This window comes from Balaenoptera physalus (assembly GCF_965194825.1).
Source record: "Balaenoptera physalus genome assembly, chromosome: 4".
Classification (NCBI taxonomy): Eukaryota; Metazoa; Chordata; class Mammalia; order Artiodactyla; family Balaenopteridae; genus Balaenoptera; species Balaenoptera physalus.
In genome coordinates this window covers 51,588,773-51,605,575 of record NC_138891.1, presented here as the reverse complement: position 1 = coordinate 51,605,575, position 16,803 = coordinate 51,588,773, and the positions used below count along the sequence as shown (strand labels likewise).

Genomic DNA, 16,803 nt, shown 5'->3' with positions numbered 1-16,803 from the left:
ATTGGAGGAAGGCAAACTCCAGAGGGAGCAGCCTGTTGGAAGCCTGAGAGGTCGGAGAGCATGGAGCACGTTTGGTTCAGTCTAGCTGAGCAGGGAAATATAAATCCTTCAAAAGCTTGACTCAAGTCACAGCGAGAGAGAAGTGAGAAGTTGAGTGGAACATACATGTAACTGAGATGCTTGAGAATATTTTAAGTGGCAATAGGAAAAAAACCACGGAAGCAGGAGAGGTTGATAAGGGAGTTGATTAATGGAGGGATGAGAGGAGGGTTGGAAAGAAGCCCAGGTGGGAGACAGGAGAGGTGGGAGGAGGGGCGCTCTTCTGGGGTTTTGGTGGGGAAGGAGGTAAACACACAGGGTGAGGTGGGGCGTAATGAGAGTGTTCTTTTCACAGTGAAGTAAACTACGTGAGGTCATTTTGTTTCCCCAGCACCTATTATGGTGCTCAGCACATTGCAGTTGCTCCATAAATACCCATTGAGTGAATTACATCATCCCGAGCCACTTGAGAAACCCACAAAGCAGCACGCCTGGAAAGCAGGATGGCTTGCCAGTCTGGCTGGCACACGCTGCCTCTCTCCAGTTCACCGAAATTTGGCAGCCTGTCTTTCACTCTGCCATTTCTTGTTAGCATTGATGCAATCCATGTGCTTCTGACCATCAGGGGTGTCACAGAGTCAGGTGTCAGTAGAATAGCTCTGTCCCTTAGTGACATTCATGGGAGTGGCAGTTTCTTGAGTGAGGACCAAACTAGTTCATTCCCTGTGAGGCTGGCAGCTGGTCCACACCTACTGAGCGGAGTCTGCCTGCAGCTGAGACGATAGTGGTTTATCCTGCCTGTCAGGTCGTACTCCTTACACACTTCGACGTGGTTCAGAGCTGCATTATAAGGAACGAATCTGCCCTGGAAACAGACTTGTGTGAGCATGCAGGGCATGAAGGAGGCCTGAGTTCTAGTCTCATCTCTGCTTCCTGTGTGGGATCCCGGGCCTCTTCTTCTCAGTGCATCAAAGGAGGTGCAACCAAATGATTACCTAGATCCTGACGTGTACTAGGTGTCACTGACCAGGTTTTGTACCCATCGGTTTCATCAGTCTAAAGATTGTATCCTCATTTCTTACCCAGTGTCTGTTATCAAATACATGCGGCATACAGGTTTATTGAATTGGATTGCATTAGCTTCTGTTTTTTCTCAGACACACACACACACACACACACACACACACTCTCTCTCACTTATGCACACCCAGAGTAAAATAGTACTCACTGATGGTGCAGTTCACTGTGTTCATTTAATTCATTTCTTCTCAACAAATGCTAAAGATATGAGACAGATCAGACTTGACTTCTTTCAGAGATGGCAAGGAGCTTAAAGCCCCTGAAATAGAGAGGTCAGAAGAATTAGGAGGCTGTATCCAGGCCCAGGGAAGAAAGAGGGCTGTGATCACATAGTGAAACTAGCCATGGGGCTGTGATTGGAGAGGCTGGACACAAGTGTAACACATTGTCAGTCTGGGTTCCCAAGGAGCTCACAGCTCAGTAAGAGTGAAAGAAATGCGAACAGATAACTTCACTTTAGCAAAAAAATGCTGGGTTTGTATGATGGAGACCAAAGGAATGACAAATACACGGAGTTTTCTACTCCCACAGTTTGTTTGGCATTGTGTAAACATGTCTGTTACTAGGTTTTACATTTTTACTTCACTTGGCTAGAGTGTCAGTGTTTGGTGATTGACATGCCTTTCTTATTAATGATACTAATAGTAACAGTAATATTTATAATATTGACTGTATTAAGTAGTATCTTACTTTGTGTCAGATACTGGGTTAATTACTTTACATGCACTATTCTACCATCCTATTAAGTAAGATTAGCCCCGTTTTACAGATGAGAAAACTGAGGCTCAGAGAGACTCAAGCAATGTAAATAAAGCAATGTAGTTACAAGACTAATAAGGGGGACTTCCCTGGTGGTCCAGTGGTTAAGACTCCACGCTCCCAATGCAGGAGGCCGGGGTTCAATCCCTGGTCAGGGAACTAGATCCCGCTTGCTGCAACTAAGAGCCTGCATGCCGCAACTAAAGATCCCATGTGCCTCAGAGTGCCACAACTGAGACCCAGCGTGGCCAAATAAGTAAATATTTTTTTAAAAAAGAAAGACTAATAAAGAGCAGAACCAGGATTAAGGGCCCATGTTCTTAACCCAGGTGCGCACTCAGGGTCTGTACCTTGGTTGCAGGTAAGCCAAAAGAGTTGAGTGAGGATAGACTGGAGGCTGAAGATGGGGATCTTGTGACAGGGTGAACCCAATGGATTCAAAGTTCTCACCTAACTTTTAACTGATTCGCATTTTTTACTCAGCAAAGAGTTTAGGGTGCTTACAGTTTACGTCTGTGGGAACGATCCAGCTTCCTGTCCCCAGTGTCACAGAAGAAATGAGGCATGCCCCTAAACCTCTGAGATGCAAGTGCCACCAAACACTTAGAAACCAAGTACTGGGAAGCTGAGTCAAGACAGATGGCTACCTCTGTCTTCTGGGGATGGGTGGGGAGAGCCAGGAGAGTTTTAGTAAAAGGCAATGTAGAAGGTCTCCTCAGGCAGAGAAGTGGAGGAGGTGGGTATTTAAATGACAGGAGAAGATGCATGGGGGGGAGAAGGGCCAAGGCCACATGTACAGGTTGGTGTGTAATTATAAATCAGACACCCATATGACCACTACTCAGGTCAAGGAACAGACCCGTGCCAGCCACGCCAGAAGCTGCTTCCACATGCCCCATCTCAGTGCCAACCCCCTGATTCCCAGAGCAATTGCTATCTTTGTGTTTCTTCATAGTTTTATCACCTGAGTGTCATCCCTAGACAGTAAAGTTTAATCATGTCTATTTTATTATTTTTCTATTTGATATGTATTTTGAGCCACCTTTAATCTACAGATTCTCTTGTATCCTTTTCCTTATAATTTTTTTGTTGAAGACCCCAGGGCTTTTGACTTGGAGAGTTGCCCACTCTCTGGATTTTGCTGATTGCAACCTCATGGTACAGTTCAATGTGTCCCTCTGCCTTCTGCATGTCCTGTAAATTGGCAGTTGCGTCCAGAGGTCTTCTGATCAGATGAAGCCTCAATCCCTAGGACCTGTTGGACTAGGCAGGAGTGCATGAATGGAACTGGAGTAGGAGGATGGGCTGTAAAGGCATTTTGAGGTCAGATCAGAAAGTGCCTTGAGTGCTGTAATAGTGAGCTTGAGCTGTGGTGTGTGTTTGTGTAGGTGGCAGGGAGTGAGGAGACTCGAGGAGGCCAACTTTGTAGGTTTTTGAGTCAAGGAACAACATCTTCACAAGTACCCTTTCCAGCCACATATCTACATAGGAATGACTGCTGGTCATGATGTTAAAAGGGTGAACTAATGAGTGTAAAATCTTGAAATAATATGCAGATGGTTGATTATCATTTTCAGTAATACTATGATATAAGGTTGCTAAGAATTTCCTATAAATGCTATGTAATAGGGAATAGTAAGTTCATAGTATACATACTTTTTCGAGGAGCATTATAAATCTAAGACTAGGTCTAGGGAGAAACATGGATCTTAAGTCAAGAGGTGTAAAAAGAACAAATCTAAGAAAGTTGTCTGTTGAAAGAGAGAGAGATATTACCTATTCTGCTTAAGAAATCTTAATTTCTTAAGATTCTTAAGTATTTCTAAAAGAAATACTTTTTCCAAATGGCTTATCAAAAACTGCTACCACCAGTAGAATTTAAATAGGGCAGTGGACCCACAAGTATTATTTCTTAGAGTTTTGAGGAACTTCTTGACTTCATTATTCACCTTGTTTTACTTTCAAATAGTAAGAAGGCCAGTTTATAATAACAGCAACTCACATGTACATAGCACGACTTTGGGCCAGATGTTATTTTTAGCATTTTATGTGTTGACTGATTTAATCCTCAGAACAATCCAGTGTGGTAGGCATTACTACTCTCCCCATTTTCTAGACTGGGAGAGTGAAGCACTGAGAGGGTACGTTACTCATGTAGGTTTGCACAGCTGGTAAGTGATAGAATGGAGATTCAAACTCAGGTAGTCATATGACTCCACGACACTGTCTCAGCTAGAATCCAGGTGGTAGCTAGGCCAGTGACTCAGGTGTTTTCCTAATAGGAAGGCTCCTCCGTATCTGTTTTCAGTCTGAAATACCTGTTCTCTTGTCATTTCGCTGGGACTCATGTTTGAGCCCTGGCCCACTGCACACTGTCGCTGAATGACCGGGCACAGCACCTCTGTTCTCTTGAGTCTCAGTTCACTCACCTCTGCTGTGGAGGTGAAAGTAATGCCTCCTGGGGACTTCCCTGGTGGTCCAGCAGTTAAGACTCCGCACATCCAATGCAGGGGGCCCAAGTTCTATCCCTGGTCAGGGAACTAGATCCCGCATGCTGCGACTAAGACTTGGTGCAGCCAAATAAATAAATAATTTTTTTTTTAATTGCAAAAGAAAAAAAAAAAAAGAAAAGGAAAGAATGCCTCCTGTCTAGGGTATTCTGAAGCTCAAATGAGATCAAGTCTAGGAGAATGTGTTAAAAGAAGGAAAAGGCTATATGTTGGTTATAATTTTAATAATTATTATTATCTGTACTTATATATTTTTGAAGAACTTGTGAAATGAGTTTCACTATATTTTAAATGCTTAGATTCTTAGAATAAATAAAGGTACTACCTAATTTGGAGAGTTAGATACCCGGTCCTGAGGAGGGGAAATTTTCAAATGAATTTATTAAGGCTTTCTTGTTTTAAAAGTTTAATTGAAGCAATTTTAATAGCTCCTCCAGGAAGGAAAACTCAAACAGAACTTCAGTTTTGATGACTGTTTTTCCCTTACCTGAGCATCACTACCATTAGTAATGGACACCCCAACTTTATAGACAAGAGCCATGGAGCATCAAGGCCCTATTTGGAAGGTTAATTTAGTTGTCTCAAAAGAGGTCAAGCTTGGGGCTTCCCTGGTGGCACAGTGGTTGCGAGTCTGCCTGCCAATGCAGGGGACACGGGTTCGAGCCCTGGTCTGGGAAGATCCCACATGCCGCGGAGCAACTGGGCCCGTGAGCCACAATCACTGAGCCTGCGCGTCTGGAGCCTGTGCTCCGCAACAAGAGAGGCCGCGATAGTGAGAGGCCCGCGCACGGTGATGAAGAGTGGCCCCCACTTGCCACAACTAGAGAAAACCCTAGCACAGAAACGAAGACCCAACACAGCCATAAATAAAACAAAAAACAAAAAACAAAAAACTAGTGATTTAGTTAAAAAAAAAAAAAAAAGTCAAGCTTACTTTCAGTTCCAATATGGGCCTATTTAACTGCATGTTTTTACTGAATGTTGAACTAATCCCTAAGCATGCCAACAATTGGGGATGATAACGGTTGACTGTAAGGGGAATCAGGTTGAAGTCTACAAATATGCTTTCCATGGGTGGGTGAGGGACAGTGGCGGACAGAACAGTTCAAAGTATTTTGCATATTGCCCTGTTAGTGGGTCACAAGTATTGGCTGAATTTAGAAAGAATAGTGAATTTTCTTTGTTTGCAAGGAATGCTAAAATCATTAACCATGATTGGATTTAAGGATATTAGCAAAGTGTCACATTTTGCAGCTCTTTTTTTTTCTCGATTGTTTGTTTTAAATGAAATATTTCAAAAATAGAGAGGAATATTTAGGGGAAAAAACCCTATGTACCTATAACACCCAGACTGAAAGAAAATGTTACTGATATATTAAGTCCTCTTTGTACCCCGTCCTAATTGCATAATTAGAGGGTACCCACCCTCTTTCCATAAAGGTAACCATGCTTCTGAAGTTGTCGTATATTATTTCCTTGATTACTTTTTCTGTCATACTTCTACATATGTTTATGTTAATAGACAACATACAGGATTGTTTTGTTTGTTTTTTTAATTCTAAATACAAACTGTAAGCTGACTTTTTTTTCACCAAACTTTGTGTTGAGATTTATTCATGTTGATACATGTAGTTCTGATGCACTTACTTTCTCTGCTGTATAGTATCTTATTAAAAATATAATGCAATTATCCATTCTCTGATGAATGAACATTTTGATTGTCGAGTTTCCTTTACTATGAACACTGCCTCAGTGCCCATTCATATATGTTTTCTTATACTCCCATGGATGAGTTCTTTGTGAATATACTTAGAGGAAGAATTGCTGGGCAGTAGGTTATACCATCTTCAAGTTTATTAGATACTACCAAATTGCTTTCCAAAAGGTTATTTCAATTCATACTTCTACCAAGGAGTGAATGAGAGGTCTAGTACCTTACCAATACATTTTAATTTCAGACTTGCAAAAATTTTACTAATCCAATGGATTTGAAAAAGTATCTTATTGTTGTTTTAATATTACTTCCCTGATTACTGGAAAGGTTGAGAATGTTAAAGGTTTACTGGAAATTCAGAATTTATCTTTTGTGAATTGCCTATATATTGCCAGGCCTATTTTCTATTGTTTTGGATCTTCTTCTTCTATAATTATAATTCTTTATATATTCTCTGTGTATGTTCTCCAAATCTGGGCTTGTCTTTTAATTTTGCCATTTGCCTAGCAATTTTAAATTTTAGTGTAGTTGAATTTATTAACTTTTCCTTTAAGGTTTGTGCTTTTTATGTCTTAAGATTCATCCCAGACCCTGAAGTCATAAAGACATTCTTCTATATTTTATTGCAAAGGTTTACATCTTTATAATACTTTTTATGACTTTAATCTACATGGAAGTTCTTATGGAAACTGTGAGCCAGGGAACTAATTTTATTTTCTATTTCTTTATAAATTTCCATTTATATTTCTTTATGAATTTCCAGTGGTCCCAGCATTGTTTATTGAAGAGTTCATTCTTTCTTCGCTAACTTTTTTTCATGCCAGTTTTATCATACACCAAGAACCCATGTATACATAGGTTTGTTTTGGGTTCTCTGTTTGGTTCTAGTTGTCTGTTTCTGTGCCAGTACTGTACTATTTTAATTTCTCTAGCTTATAATATTCTTGATATCTGGTTGGATAAGACTTATCTGCTTATTCTTAGTTATTTTCTGTTATGAAATTAGGATCATATTGTCAAGTTCTGTGAGAAATTCTTTGGAATTTGAATTAGATTAGCTTGGGGAAAGCAACATATACTCATTTATTCAGTTCCATATTTATTGAATTTCAGGATGTTGTTTCACTGTCTTATGGACTCTGTTTCTAATGATAGTTTAATGTCATTAATTTGGTTTTTCTGAATATTAACAGGACATTTTTCTCAGGCCGCTTTTAAGATTTTCTTTCTTTATACTTCAGCAGCTTGACTTTAATATCCCTAGGTGTGCTTTTCATTGTATTTATTCCTGCTTGAGAGTCACCAAACTTCTTCTGTCTGTAAATTTATTTCTTTCAGCAAATTTTTTTTATTGAAGTATAGTTGGTTTACAATGATGTGCCAATCTCTGCTGTACAGTGAAGTGACTCAGTTTTACACACATACACATTCTTTTTTTAATATCCTTTTCCATTATGGTTTATCCCAGGAGACTGGATATAGTTCCCTGTGCTCTACAGTGGGACCTTGCTGTTCATCCATTCTAAATGTAGTAGTTTGCATCTACCAACCCCAAATTCCCAGTCCATCCCTCTCCCCCCCGCTCTCCCCGTTGGCAACCACAAATCTGATCTCTATGTCTGTCTTTTACCAAATTTGATAACTTTTTTAGCCATTATTTCAGCCTTTTTTTCCCTGTCTCATTTTCTCTCTGGAACTCAAATTACGTGAATGTTAGATCTTTTGATATCATCACATAGGTCACTGAGGCTCTGTTCGTCTTTTAGAAATCTTTCTACCCCTTTATTTGTTCTTCACTTTGGATAATTTCTATGGATCTGTCTTCAAATTCACTGACTCTTTCTGTCATTGCCATTTTGATGTTCAGCCCATCCAGTGAATTTTCCTTTTTTTCTGCTGAGATTTTCTACTTGCTCATTCATCAAAAACATATTTTCCTTTACATCCTTGAGCATGTTATAATATTTGCCTTAAAATCTTTGTCAGTTAGTTTCTACATCTCAGGATGGGCCTCCATTGATGGACTTTTCTCCTCAGAATGGATCACATTTTCCTGTCTCTTCTATGTCAAATAAGTTTAGATGATATTGTAATGGATATATTCTAGAGACTTTGGATTCAGTTATGTTCTATTCAAGAGTTCATTTATTTGTTTGTTTTAGGAGGCACTTAACTTGGTTGGACTCATACTTCAAACTCTATATTTCCTGTGGTGGGCAGTAGCAAAAATCTCTGCTGAAGTCATTTTAGTACTATCTGAGTGCTTTGGAGTGTACCCCATTCCTACATGGTTCAAGGATCAGCCTAAGCAGAACTTGGTACTCCCTTTGTGTGGCTCTCTCCTTTCCAGGATTTCCCAATTTACTTTTAAGCTGTTGTAATTGCCACTGAAACTGTTTCCTGGGTCTTCAAGCCAGTACAATTATGGATTTTCTTTCTGAGTTTTAGGCACCCCACTTGGCATGGACTAGGTGTGCCCTGAGACAAAAACAGTGCCATTACTTTCTTCCAAATGTTGATTCCTTTCCAGTTTCTGCTTGCTTTTGATTGTTCTTCAGTCAGCTATTTTATACATTTTGTCCAGAATTTATAGTCATGATCTGTGGGATGGCTGACCTTATAGGAGCTACACCTCTATTACTGAAAGCTGGAAGTTGTGATCCCAGATAATTTTTATATAAAGTTTCTTATTTTGTGGCTTCCACAGTTTCATGCAGTTTCTTTCCAGAGCTGCTGGGTATACTTCTTCGAGTCTCTTTGAAACAAGATTGTGCAGCTCTTTGAGGCTCCGTGTTTTTGTAGAAGTCTCACTTTTAGGCCCCTGCCTCCCATAGTCCTGGGATCATGTCTCCTAACAGTCACCTGGGGACAGAAAAGTAATCCCAGACCCTTTATCCACGATCAAAACCCTTTGGGCAAAGCTGATATTGATACTATGTATAAAATAGATAACTAATGAGAACCTACTGTAGAGCACAGGGTATGCTACTCAGTGCTCTGTGGTGACCTAAATGGGAAGGAAATCCAAAAAAGAGGGGATATGTGTATACGTATAGCTGATTCACTTTGCTGTACAGCAGAAACTAACATAGCATTGTAAAGCAACCATACTTCAGTAAAAATTAAAAAAAAAAAAAAAAGCCCTTTGGGTCCCTTTAGCTTTAGTTCTAGTATACCCATCTGACTTTATTTCTTTACTCTTGGAAGCTGGAAGCATTCCCTCATTATTGTTTTTGTTGCTGCTACCTCTGTTTTTATCCTTGACTAAGTATTTTCAAAAAATGATTACAGTTTTTTCAGCAGTTCCATGTTTGTAGTGGGAAATGGGCACCTGCATTAGCTTAATCCATTTTGTTTTCAGACATTTGCAGCAGTGTTTTCTATAGTGGGAAACAAATAGACCACCCCCAGAATACTACTCTGGCTGCTAACTGCTGTACTCAAGAGGGGACTGAGTTCTGATATTGATACATGGACTTTGGACAGAGGACTTGTAGCTCTTAGAATAGCTAACAGTGTAGAAGGAACTGACATGATTTCAACATCTACTATAGCCCAAGCTCTAAGCTACTCACTTTATATCACTTAAATTCTTACAATTCCTTACTTTAATAGTATTGCCTCCACTTTACACATTAGAACAGAGACTTTAAAGAGCTATAAGTAACTTGTTTCAGCATAAAGAGAATCAGAATTCAAGCTGTTTGACTCACAAATCACATACCTTCCATGGTACTCTGCTGTCTCAACAAATTTTTTTGGTAATTATATAGATGAGTAAAAAATTCAGATTTTGCTGTCTTTACCAGCAGTCAAGGCAAAATTTGAGAGCTCTTTGGCACTGGAGCAATGTCTGGAGTTTACACATGTATGTTTGCCAGCTACATTCTTTTCATAGGTGAAATTCATGGGTTATCAGTGAACATACTTTCTGTGCTGCCTAAACTCACACTAATGGAGGTTGTTTGCCAATTCCTTTGGAGGACAGTGAAAAACAGGAATCATAGAATTTTACACAGCTGGACAGAATTTTAATGATAAAGTCTATATGTGAGAACACAGTTTCTTCTAGTTAAATGGGATGGCCATCATAAGATGCGAAGAACAGTTTTAAGAAAAAAAGAAGCAAGAGTAGAAATGATTATATTAAAACCCTTGAATTAATATCTGTAAATTCTTTTTCTTTATAAATTTATTTATTTATTTATTTTTGGCTGCGTTGGGTCTTCATTGCTGTACACGGGCTTTCTCTAGTTGTGGGGAGCAGGGGCTACTCTTCCTTGCGGTGCGTGGGCTTCTCACTGCGGTGGCTTCTCTCGTTGTGGAGCACAGGCTCTAGGCGCGCAGGCTTCAGTAGTTGTGGCGCACCGGCTTAGTTGCTCCGCGGCACATGGGATCTTCCCGGACCAGGGCTCGAACCCCGTCCCCTGCTTTGGCAGGTAGATTCTTAACCACTGCGCCACCAGGGAAATCCTATCTATAGATTCTTGATCAACATGTGTTCTTATCAAAAGCAACATTGTGCTCAATAAAAAGATCTTTATTTACTATTCTGAGCCAGTGAAAGAAATTTTTTCTTAAAGTCATTTTAATAGAGGTTATCCTGGAAAAATATTTATCTTGTTCATATATTGCTCACCTACTGAATCATCGGTGTTGTAAATCTCCCTTAGTAAGAAAAATGTTTCTATCACTTAGCATAATTTGTTAGCCAGAATAAAGAGTGTTTCTATAAATTTAAGTGCAGTTAGCTTCCTCTCCTAAAGACCCATCACGATGCATGCATATTCTATTCTTGGCCATAAAAAATTGAGTACTCATTTAACACTGAAGGATATTATTTTTAGAAGTCTGATTGCAGTGTATAGCAATGTTAGTTATCTTCCTTTTTTTATTTTTATTTTTTTTAACATCTTTATTGGAGTACAATTGCTTTAGAATGGTGTATTAGTTTCTGCTGTATAACAAAGTGAATCAGCTATATGTATACATATATCCCCATATCCCCTCCCTCTTGTGTCCCCTCCTGCCCTCCCTATCCCACCCCTCTAGGTGGTCACAAAGCACCGAGCTGATCTCCCTGTGCTATGCAGCTGCTATCCCGCTAGCTATCTATTTTACATTTGGTAGTATACATAAGTCCATGCCACTCTCTCACTTCGTCTCAGCTTACCCTTCCCCCTACCCTATCTTTCTTTTCATAAAGAAGAATTTTTCCTTTGGGATCCTTATTGGATTTAAGTCAATTTAGTGGCTGTACAAAGTCTCTCACTCATCATATCTAATAAACTTATTAACAAACTTTGGGGTCAAGAGGGCCCTTCTTATCTTTTCTCTTCAGTACAAATGTTGATATGTGCATTGTGATCTATAGAGGCAGGAAGAAATCTTACTTAGATATTGGTTGAGAATCATCACCTAAAATACCCTTTGCATTTGGGCTAGGTTTTAATTTCCTGGTTGGGGTTGCTTAGAATGTGTTGTTTTCTCTGACATTTAGTGGTGCTGAAAGAGGAGATTTCCTTACAATAATGTATTTGTTGTAAAGTCCTAAACACAGATAGTTGCTTGTTAATTTCAGTTTTAAATGAGGAAACTGAGTACTAAAGTCCAGGTTAGTATGGCAAAAATAGGAGCAAACCAGGCTGACTGCCATCAGATTGCTGTGTGACCTTGAGCAAGTCACTTAAGCTGTCTGTGTCCTCAGTTTCCTTGTCTATAAAAAAGGGGATAAAAATAGCACCCTCTCCAAAGGGCCTTTGTGAGGGCAGATTGAGTTAATGCATGCAAAGCACCTGTATCACTGCCTGGAACATGGTAAGCACTATTCAAGTTTACTTTTTATTATTACCATTACTATTACTTTTTATTATTACTATTAACTTCAGCACAAAATGGACTTCTGCAAGAGGGGAGATGGCTCAGTGGTTCATGCTGGTTCTAACACTGTCCGAGCCCACGTTTCCTGGATAATAGAACCTGAGCTAAGGTAGGCTTTACTGAGAGCAGCAAGAGGGAGGGGAGAAGAGAAGAGAGGCAGGAAAGCATGGGCGGTGGTGCATTACCTGGCCGGCCAAAAATCAGACAGTGGCTTGGTCGCACAGGACAGCTTCCAGATTGGCTGTGTGGGACCAGTGTGCTCAGCACAGGCAGGCGAGGAGAGGGGACAGGGGTACGTCTTCCATGCTCACAGGTCGTGTGGCTTGATTCCCCACGCTCCCCTCGCCCCCCTCTTTCTCCCTGCCCCCGACACACGCACACAACTCCTGAGGAAGCCAGGTTCCAGCCCCTGGTGCTGAACTTCCTCAGAAGCCTCAGGGTGAGCCAGTCCTTCTGTCAGTCTGGCCAGAGGTGGGTGGGGCTGGGTTGCTGGAGCCGTGAGAGCTCCTGCTGGGTCGCACCCTGGACACTATGCTGAAGCCCTGCCCTCAGCCGGGAGGAAGGCAAGATGTTTTGGTGGCATTAGGAGAAGAGGTGAGAGTGGCGGCGATGGGGGGTCTCCGCTGAGCCAGCGGCAGAGGCCAGGGAGCCTTCCGGGGGCAGCCCGTGCACTGGGACCAGCCCCACCACTCACAGCTGTGTAGGCTCAGTAAGCTGCTGTGGCTCCGTGCCTTTGATTCTAAACGAGATTGTCCTGAGGCTTAGAAGTGATACATGTAATGTGCCTTCAGTGCTTGGCTCAGAGTAGGTACTCAATAAGTGACATAATATTTTCCTATCCATTCATATTTGAAACAGACATCAGTTTCTCTTAACACTTGTATTTGCCTCTGGAAATGAAATATCTGTTTGAATTCGAAGATATGACTGAGATGAGCTAGAAGAAGCTGATACTATTGCAAAGAGGGTAATATTTAACCCCAGAACACGTCAAGGGAAATGACTAAGAAAGCTTATGGCAGAGAACAGAGGCCATCCAAGGAGGTCAGAGGATTTAGAGAAAATCATGAGAACTGAGAAATGATTTTCATGCTCAAAATTGCTTTTGTAATTGTAGATTCGGCTTTATTTTTAGCTAGGGGAAGACAGAGAGCATGATTTCCAACTCCTGTTCTGTGGACACAGGGAGTCCAGTTTATTTAGCACTGTCGTCTCCAGTCTCGACACCCCAGGGAGAAAAGCAGAGTCAGTGCTAGGCCAAATGGGGGCTTTGGTGTGAAACCAAGAAAGAAGGATGAGAAAGTGGGAGATTGCTGGGCTCTGGGGGCTTCAAGACCAAATTAGATATGAAGCTCAAAAGGACGGTAGTGTTTGGGAATTAAACGTCTATCTCTTGGAACCATATAAGTAATAGCAAGTCTGTCCTGTTTGCATTTTACAGAGGAGAAACCCTGGAGGCTTTTAGTTGCCCAGGTTACGCTGATAATAAGGAAAGAATGAACTTAGGTCATCTGACCCGTCCTCTACACCGATGACATTTAATTATCTATTCAAGGCTCATGATAAGCCCTCCAGCGATATTTGTGGAACCGATGTTCTCTTTAAAAAATTCAAAGATCCAAGTAAACATTGAGTCGGTTTTTTTTTTTTGATATGTTACTTTCTCAAAATATATAAACTGGAATGTAAAATATGATAATATCATTTACTTTATTCAAAGTCAGCTGAACTCCAAAAATAATTATCCAAGGCTTACTATGTCACTGGAGATTGAGTTTAGTACTTGAAAACACATTTATGATTTTTGCCTTTCAGGGAGCATCAAATCAGTTCTGTACAAATCACTGCTGTATAATATGTTTGGGGGAGATTATGTAGTATGGATCTGCCAATTAATTTCATCAAAATGAAAAATGGGAAGACAAGAAATTCCCATGACTCAGTTTGGTTTTAAATGATCTAATTATAATTCATTTCATATTCATACATTATGATGATTTTTGGTTTAGAAATCCATTGCATTTATTTCCCTTGGTAAACAAACATCACATATTGAAAAAAATATGGGGGAAACTTTCTAACTTATGTTAGAAAGGGAAGCAAGAAGTAAATCACAGTCATCTTCACAAAATGAAAGTTGAGGGTTTTGTTTTGTTATTATTGTTCCTTTTTGAATTGTTTTATTCTAAGACTATGTGAAGTAAGAAGTAAAAGTGTCCATCCCTCCTGCCACCCCCAGTTCCACCTCTGGCTGGTTAAAGAGCTGGACTTTGGAGTCAGATCAAGCAGGGTCAGGTCCAACTCTATCACTTCTAGCCATGTGGCCCTGGACAAGTTGCCCACCCTCTCTAAACCTCTCATCTTGAAAATGGAGGTAACAGTCAGACCCAGCTCCTAAGGTTGCTGTGAGGAGTCAATGAGATCATGCGATTAATCTCTTTGTATAGTGCCTGGCAGATAGTACATATTCAGCAAATATTAGCTAATGTTAATGTTTATTTTAATGTTAATAGTTATAGTTGATATTATTATTCTTGTATTTTGGCTAAGGCAATGTTTATGCATGTATCTGGGGAGGAAAATATCTGCTCCCTTTGATGTTCTGCTTCCCAATCATGTTGAAAATTAAGATCGGAAGAAAATTCTAAATTTCTCTGATTTCACCAGTAAATAACTGGAGGTAATTAAATATTCCCTGCAAAGAATTTTAATTCTAGTATTTAACCCCAGAAAAAAAAAGTGTATTTACTTCCCGGATACAGATGCAAATAGAAATAAAACACAGCTGCTGTTATCGCTCCATGGGCACCATCTCTACTTGGTACCAAAAGAGATAATGATCTTGCAGTATAATTTTATAAGGAGGTAGCAAAATCAATTACACTATCTCAAGCGTAAACACTGAAGGGCCTTATCCCATTGCTGGTTAAGATAGGCTGTAACTGTGACAGCTGCTCACCGACCATTATAGATTATTTTAGATGAAAGAAAACATGGACTAATAAATTATGATTTGACAACATAAGAGTGTTGGTGGCCTTACAGCTTCATATTCAAGAATGAAACCAGCAATACACTTGTTGGATGAAAAGTCAACACAAAGCCACCATGCACTCAAGTGAAGGCAGTGATGGACAAATAATTTGGTTCATTTCCCATTAATAAAAATGGTAAGGTCTTCACAAAAGCATAAACAAATCTGCAAAGCCTTTGGGTCAACTGAAATTCCATGTAACCTTATAAAATATTATGAACCATAAAAATAAAAGGCTAAGATAAAGTTTAGGATGCTGTCAGGATATGTTGTTTCCGTAATTGTAATGACAGTGGAGCCAGTAGGATGCCTTCAAAGGGATCTGTTGTTATGGAACTTCAACTTCATATAAATGATCAATTTATAGACATCCAAGCCCACGAAATAAAATCAATAATTACGAACCTCTATAACCAAGTCCATGAGATTTCAGAGCCAGACAAATCTGCTTTATAAATTCAACACTGACACAACTGGAGTGACCTTGGATAAGTTATTTAACTAAATAATCAAAGTTTTGAATGTAGATAATTCAGAATAATCATAAATACCAAGTAGAATCATTGTGGGTACTAAATAACATAACTGAGCTCAAATGGTGCTTAGCACATAGTAAACACTTGAGGATAAATGATAAGAGGATTCCTTTCTGTTTCTTTTCTCACTCTTCCTTAAGCTTTTCACAAATTTATATCCTTCTGTTCTCCTGATCTGAAATAGGATTTTTTTTTTTTAGCTTGACCCAATGACTCTGTACTATTTATTCCAATTAGCTTGCAATGTGTAAATTACTCTGTTCTCTGTATATCTTAAATTCAACGTGCATTTTTTTAAAAAAATTTATTTATTTATTTATTTTTGGACGTGTTGGGTCTTCACTTCTGTGCGAGGGCTTTCTCTAGTTGTGGCAAGTGGGGGCCACTCTTCATCGCGGTGTGCGGGCCTCTCACTATCGTGGCCTCTCTTGTTGTGGAGCGCAGGCTCCAGACGCGCAGGCTCAGTAATTGTGGCTCACGGGCCTAGCTGCTCCGCGGCATGTGGGATCTTCCCAGACCAGGGCTCGAACCCGTGTGCCCTGCATTGGCAGGCAGACTCTCAACCACTTTGCCACCAGGGAAGCCCCAACATGCATTTTTAACATTAACACTCAGTCCAAAAGGAAAGTCATTTGGAGTAACCCTTGTTTTCCTTTGCTATGCTGAGAAAGTTAACTGAGTTAGCCATTAGACTGTTTAATCAATGGAAAATACCTAACGTCTTGACAAATTCACAAGTAGCAATGACATGATGTAATTTCTTACTTGTTTTTCCTTGTTTCATTTCCTCTAAGTTTTTCATTACCTTATTTTAAATAAAGTAAACCCTGGCTCACAGTTGGCATCTAATAAGTATTTGTTGAACTGAGAGGGAAGGAAATAAATGTTTTAATTATGGCAATGGCTCCATGAGAATGAATCCATAAATATGAATTCATATGAAAAACTACTTCAGTTAATTTCTTGGGATAGGAGAAGGGTTAAATTGATTACATTATAAGGGGAAGCTGAACAATTTATAGCATCTTTTATTTACATTTAGTGTTTTAGTGTTAAAGGGACCCTAGAGATGAAATGGCTCAGCCTCCTTAATTTATAGAGGAGGAAACCAGAGCCCTGAGTTTAAACGGCTGAGCTGCAAGAATTCATTTCTTTTTCTTTGCATTTGAGTCAGCTTCTAAAGGGACTTGCTCAAGGGCACTGGTTTTACTAAAACTTCCATCTATTCTAGGGGCACTTACATATCTACAA

The 16,803-nt window shown here is 39.9% G+C and overlaps 1 protein-coding gene across 7 annotated transcripts in view; it reads left to right on the top strand.

Moving 5' to 3' along the window:
* PLD1 (phospholipase D1) overlaps positions 1–16,803 on the top strand; it is a 218,439-nt gene that overhangs the window by 79,556 nt on the left and 122,080 nt on the right. Inside the window, exon 1 of one of the 7 annotated variants that reach the window (XM_082458928.1) lies at positions 11,954–12,576. The exons of the other annotated variants lie outside the window; for them this stretch is intronic. The gene's annotated coding sequence lies outside the window, so the exon portion shown is untranslated. Of the gene's footprint in view, positions 1–11,953; positions 12,577–16,803 lie in introns of those variants that run through there. 7 annotated transcript variants of the gene reach the window in all.